This window comes from Sinocyclocheilus rhinocerous, unplaced genomic scaffold (assembly GCF_001515625.1).
Source record: "Sinocyclocheilus rhinocerous isolate Xijiao unplaced genomic scaffold, SAMN03320098_v1.1 scaffold241, whole genome shotgun sequence".
In the NCBI taxonomy this organism is placed as follows: Eukaryota; Metazoa; Chordata; class Actinopteri; order Cypriniformes; family Cyprinidae; genus Sinocyclocheilus; species Sinocyclocheilus rhinocerous.
Window position 1 is genome coordinate 730,975 of NW_015659312.1, and position 7,426 is coordinate 738,400.

The window sequence follows — 7,426 nt, forward strand, 5'->3', positions numbered from 1 at the left end:
CGGAAGGCCAAATAAAGTGCTTTTGCTTTCGCACTGAAACACACAGCGTCTCCCTGACATGGCTGCATCAACACTACTGCTGTTCCTGAAACCACGCCTTCTTTCTTTGCATGCACATTTGGGCGGCATTATGCTAATATTTCCACAGAGTGATGTAGACATGTGGGGGCGTATTAGAACAGCCGTTTGACTCTTAACTTTTATAAGGAATATCTCTTTGGATTTGAGACTTTAGTATTTGCAAATTTACAGATCTTCTTTATGCACCAAGAGTTTGTAACACTCCAAAGAGAAAGGAAAACTTGAAATCGCATCATATGACCCCTTTAAAATGTATAAAATGTACATGTAACGGACTTTGTTGTGTCACTAAATGTTACCAGTCATGTTTTCATGCTTATCTAATGATGCAAAACATTAATGTATATAAACATACTCTGAAAACCTGGACTTACCTGAAAGAAGAGCTTTTGGGTAAATAGATATGTTTGATCCCAAAGGTTAGTTATATGTACTGGCGCTTGTCACATTAAACTTTTAGAGAGATGATAGTTCAGCACCCTGAACTAAATGATTTATCTGCTGTAATTGATGACTTAGACACAAACATCGCTATACTGAAAATCAGTCAAGCTCAAAATGTAAACGTCTATAATATATTATGTAAGTTATGCAATTATCTATCAGACACATTTATATATGTAAGTATATAAGTCTATATAACTGTAGTTAATTTCGTGATGCACTTTTTTAGAATTATTAATATAATGGCACATAAGCCATAAGATGAAATAGGGTCAGGTGCCTGAGGACTGATAATGTTACAGGCCAAACAAGGTTACATGAAATAAACAAAAAGCTACTTACAACCCAAGGGTCTTTAGAGGTGCTGATAGGTGCTCAGGCGTGTGTGTGTGTGTGTGTGTGTGTGTGTTGAGTGAGCATCTGACTACAAGTGGTCCTGTCACACCTGATACTGCTGCACAGGTGTTAATTCATCATTAAGCAAACGGTGTCCATACACATATGTCAGCCAAGGCTTGGGACTGAAAACACACACACGGACACACACACACACGGACACACACGAATGGCCAAATTCAAAGGACACTATCAAACACACAAAATGTGTACACATAAAAATATGTATTCATGCTAGGGCACAGGCTGTAACCAGAGCACCATGATCTTTAGCTTTTATTCCATGTCTGAAAGTTAAAGGATGACTAAAATTACAATTTTGTAATTATTTCCATATTTTAATTGAAAGGTTATACAAAAACAATTCTCCAGTAGTGTAAAATTTCACTTTTTTAAATGGACAAATCTGATGTGTATACAACATTGACATTGACTCTATTTTTTAATAAATTTGATGGCTTGCATTCATCAGTTATGCCTTGTTTTAAGCACTAATCAAGCATATTTTGTTCCCAGTAAAAACAATGAAATCATATTTGAAAACACAGGAGCCTTGAAATAAAACCCTGTTTATATGGAAAGCAAAAAAAAAAAAAAAAAAAAAAAACTTATGCAACAAAAAGTTACTTGATTTAGCACTTGTACATGGCCACAGGTCAGACATTGTTTTATAATTTCATAAATGCGAGTACATTGCAATATCAGAGACTTTAAGTGTGTTTTCAGATCATTGCAGATTTAATTGCAGATTTTTAATTGCATTGAAGACCTTGGCTAGTTGTTACAACAGGAAGTCACAAGGGCTAAAGAGTTGTGTTTTGATATGTATGTTAAGCTACGGTAACTTTTACACAATTTATTAATACAGTGTGTTTTGGCCAAAACAATGGTTTGATATTTTTTTGATAAAGCAAGCCACGTTGAAAACAGTTTAGTAAGTAAAAAATGTGACAACTAGCCCCAGTCTCTCTTATTTACCATGATTACTGGTGCAAGACTCCAGCATTACAAATGATTGTCAGTGTCATCAACCCAAGTGTCATCGATGCTTTTGGGCTTCTTATTGTTCACTGGCTGGAGTGCTCTGTGCTTTCTGCTCACTCAGTGAGTTGGCCAGGTAGCCCACCAGCGTCAGGTACTCCTGGAAACTGACTTTCCCGTCCTGGTTGTCATCCAGGCCTTTCATCATGTCCTTCACTGCTGAAGAACTGTCAGTATCCTGAGAGAGACAGAGAGAGTGTGAAATCCTCAGCTATTTAGCATTTGCCCAATCAAGCTTAGTTCTTGGAATATAGACAGCCAATGATGTGCAGTCTTGATAATATAATATAATATAATATAATATAATATAATATAATATAATATAATATAATATAATATAATATAAAGGATGGGGCCTATTCCAGTGTATCAGGCCGAAGACAGGAATACACCTCGAACGGATGGCCAGTTTATCACAAATAATATAACATAGCAAAAATATATTTACTTACATATGATATAATCTAAAAAATAAAAAGAATGTGTGTTTTTCATAAAACTTTCCCTACACTTGTCTGCCATAAAAGTCCTCTGATGGTCTCCTCATTAACATTAGTAAAAATGATGGCTTTTACTTTCATTTAGATTCATATAGTGTAATGTGGGGTTTTGTGTTTGGGTTTTGTTTCATGTTCATGTTTTCATGTCTTTTATTTTGTAATTATTTCATGCTGGTTGTGTCATGCTTCCCTTGCCCTTATGTATGTGTATCTTGTTTGGTTTATGTTTGGAGTTTGAATCACCTGTAAATAAACTGCACTTGGGTTCTCACTATGCTTGCCTTCAGTGGACTGAATCGTTACATATAGGTTCATAGGAATTCATTTTTGGTATCGATGAAGGGGTATTTGAGACTTACTGAAGGGGTTATGGTGGTATCTGAGATAGAAAAAAAGATTGTAAAACACTGTAATATCTATTTTAAGGACAGAGTCATAATGTTAGTAAGTGAAATTTTAGCAGCTGGGATAACTAAAAGGAAGGGCAGGCACTGGAAAATGAGTGACCCGAGGAGAGGGATGATGCTAGAATAATTAAAGAGCATGAAGAAGGGAGGCGGGAGAGAGGAGCAGAGGAGGAGTGTGTGGAGCGGTAGAGTGTATACCACAAGACAATGGAACCTGTGATCTTTAACGGACATTCGATCCACTCAGGCCACAGGCTCACATTACCGCTGGGGTTGCCTGCTACATGTCTGTTACACTCTCTCTCTCATCCAACAACATACATACACAAAAGCCCGTACACACTCTTTGAAGGATGCCCACTCACACAGGCCTTTCCTCTTGGACGAATACCCCTTTTTACCTTCCCTACCAACACACAAAGTAAAGCAATAAAGTGTAGCCTACTGCATTTCATATTCTTGTACTGTAGATCCTATCTCATATTTGACACTAACAAATAATTAATGATCTAATTTGGGTTTCGTTCCAGTGACATTTAACAAGCTTATCCATAACAAACACAAGGTACAGTATAAAACACCAATGAAGGCCACAATTCCACAAAATACAAATACACTGAAAAAAAGGTGTAGGATTTACTTTAAAACTTTTTTCACTCATATTTGGCAAATTTCACAAATAATTACAAGCCAAGTGCATGTAATACATTGAATTAAAATGTTAAAAGAGAAATTGTATTTTCTGGTACATGTGCTCCAATCTTTGTTTTATTTACAGATTTAAAAAAAATCTAATGAAATCAAAAAATAAAAATGAATCATTTTAAATCCTACACGTAAATTTACACATTACAACATTATAATGTAGATTACGAGAAAAAAATTCATTTTGAGACTTGCTAAAGATTATATTTAACAATATTATTAAATTATTAGTGTTTTAAATGACTAGCTTAGTAAGCATTTGCCTATATGATGGCAAAGATTATCTAAATATAAAAATGGAGAAAATCACAATGCACAATTACATATATCCAAAAAAAGCAAAAACAAAACAAAAACAAAAAACTCTTGGATGATAAGCAATATTGGCAATAAGCAATATTGATAAGCAATAATAAGCAATATAATATAGGATGATATGCAATATGTTTCCAATATATTGTGCATCCCTTATTTCTGTGCATACTACAAAAAACTAAAGTTTGGGGCAGAAAAACAGATTTTGCTGCCTGTCTGAACAAGGCCTGCTTTTTCCCTTGGGATGAGCTGCAACACTCACATACATGCACAAAATTAATGTGATTTTAATGTGCGTGTGACATATGGGTAATTCTATAGGCCACCCCTTTCAGGTAAATCTTCCATCTGACAGACGTCACACCTGAATACTTACACTACACCACTGCTCTACCGTCCTCCCAATTACTGATGGACCTCTATTAACCTAATTAGAGAGAGAGAGAGAGAGAGAGAGAGAGAAGCCTGAGCAGGGCTTGGGCGAAAATTATTAAAAGACCTGCTGGAATTTACTGATAATCATGGTTATTAATCATGTGTGTGATTAAGTCATGTGTTTGGCTATGAGAGGCTTGTGTTTGCCGCAGAGAGAAGTGTCTGTCTTAAAAATGTTGTCATTGTTCTAAATGAGATGCACTCATTAAGTGACATCCAAGCTCATACTTGGTCAGACTAAGGCAGAAGCATCGGACAGGCTGATTGATAGGTGCTCCTAGTGATTAGTCCCAAGGGACCCAAACAAACAGTCATGTAATGAGATGCTGTGAAATTCAGAAGTCAACAAACCCATTAACATTTGCAATACATGCCACCTGCCAAATGGAAATGAGCACTAAAAGCAGGCTGGAAAGCAAGTAATGCCACAAAATTCTAAACGCAATGGCTACTGTATTGGCTACTGTACTCTACTGATAAGTACTGGAGAGCAACTAACTAAAAGTAGCAACAATACTAGCTAACTTTGATACTTTTTTTTCAGCAGATGGTTTTATAGGTCTAATAGGTGTAGTGCAGTTTTTCCAGTAATTTTTTTACTTTACCCAAAGAGTAGCAGTGTAACGCGAATAAACTCTGAACTGGAGGAATAAACAAACGCGCTCACCTAAACAGCCCTCTCAACCATATATCACTGGAAAGTCTGATTTATTATTGTGAATTGATTTGTCTTAAACAGTCCTCTCTCTTCTTTGTATAGTGCTGAAAAGTGGAATTCATTTTAGTGAATTAGTTCATCCTAAGTACTCCCATCTCATATGTAGTGTTGGAAAGTCTGAATCATTATTGTAAATTGATTTGTCCTAAATGGTCCTCTCTCCAAATAATAACAGAAAACTTTTTATGCATTTTATGCATGTTTCTTTACACAACAATGGCATTTGGGGGCCTGAAAATGCAAACTTGAAAACGAGTTTCAAAGTGTAAATTTTTGAGAACGATACCATTATCGTCTCTGTGTGAACTACAAAAACACGAATTTGTGAAAACGGTGTTAAGTTTATGCATATTACATGTTCAGTCTAGAGGTATGTGCACATGTGTGACTTCACCAACTACTGGCCTGGCATGAATAATACAGCGTTTTTAGCCATTTTAGTGGATCTGTGTGAACAACTATCGTTTTGACAACATTTTTGCCTTTATGTGACAACTTTTCAAAAACGCAAAGGAAAAATCTTTCCGTTTAGTTGTCATGTAAACTTACCCTTTGTGTACTAACATTTGTGGTATTAGAAAGTCCAATTAATCTATTGAATCAGTTCATTCAGATGGTTAATGTAAATGTACAGATTTTCAAGTTTAATACTGTTAATTGTACCTAATTGATTGTTCATTCATTCAATGTGTTTGTGCCATATTTAGTAAAGTTATACAGTGGGTATGGAAAAGAATCACCCCCTTATCAAATTTTGTTGCTTTACAGTCTGAAATGAAGAGAGATACAGTTTTTGTTTTATCCAGCTGTATTTACTCAGTGCAACTTATAACATCCAAGAGAAAGATATAACACCAACATGTCAGAAAAAAAAAACAAAAACAGAATCACCGAGTTGGAAAAAGGATCACCCCCCTCCTAAAAAGGACTTGTAAACTCAATCAGGTGTAGTTAATCACCTTCTCAATGGCACACAAAGCCATTTGACTTTCAACTGTGATCAGCTGTGGTCATTTTGATTAGCTCAGCATGAAAAGAGCTTTCCTGGAGCATTTCAGTCCTTGGTAGTGCAACTGAAGCAAACAATCAACTATGGGTGGCAAGGCACTGTCAAAAGATCTCCGGAATAAAGTTGTGGACAGGCACAAGTCAGGAGATGGATAGAAAAAAATTTCAAAGGCTTTATTAATGCCTAAAAGCACAGTGAAGTCTATTATTAAGAAGTGGAAGGTATTTGTTACAACACGGACCCTCGATGGATCAGGAGGTCGCTGCAAACTGGATGAAAGAGCTTGGAGGAAACTGGTCAGAGAGGCGACCAAGAGGCCTACAGCAACTCTGAAGCAGTTGCAGGAATTTATGACAAAGAGAGGTCATTGTGTGCATATGACAACAATATCACAAATTCTCCACAAATGTGGCTTATATGGGAGGGTTGCAAGAAAAAATGTTACTCCTCAAGAAAGGCCACATGCAGTCACGACTGAGCTTTGCAAAAACACACCTTGAAGATTCTGAGGCAGATGAGACTAAAATTAGGCAGATGAGACTACAATTGAGTTATCTGGCCTCAACACCAAACGATATGTCTGGCGGAAATCCAATACAGCTCACCATCAAATAACAGCATTCCTAAAGTAAAGCATGGAGGTGGTAATATCCTGTTATTTCTCTGCAGCAGGGACTGGAGCACTGGTCAGGATAGAAAGAAAACTGGATGGGGCAAAATACCGTCAAAATCGTGAGGAAAATCTGCTGCCCTCTGCCAGAAAGTTGTCAATGGGAATAAGGTTTACCTTCCAGCATGACAATGACCCAAAGCACACAGCAAAACTGAGCACACAGTGGTTGAAGGAGACAAAGGTGAATGTCCTTGCATGGCCTAGTCAGAACCCAGACTTAAGCCCCACTGAAAATCTGTGGAATGACTTGAAGACTGCAGTCCACAAATCAAATTAAACTGAACTTGAGCAGTTCTGCAAAGATGAGTGGGCCAATATTGCAAAGTCTAGATGTGCAAAGTTAGTAGAGACAGAGACATATCCCAACAGACTTAAGGCTGTAACTGAAGCAAAAGGTGATTCAACAAAATACTGACTCAAGGGGTGATCCTTTTTCCAACTCAGTGAGTTTTTTTTTTTTTTTTTCTTACATGGTGTCTGCAAAGATGGGCCAATATTGCAAAGTCTAGATGTGCAAAGTTAGTAGAGACAGAGACATATCCCAACAGACTTAAGGCTGTAACTGAAGCAAAAGGTGATTCAACAAAATACTGACTCAAGGGGTGATCCTTTTTCCTTCCAACCTATTTCAGGTAGCTACACTGCAGTCTACTGTTTTGAAAATGTACTGCAAAGAGTTAACGTGGCAAATTTGGCAAATTG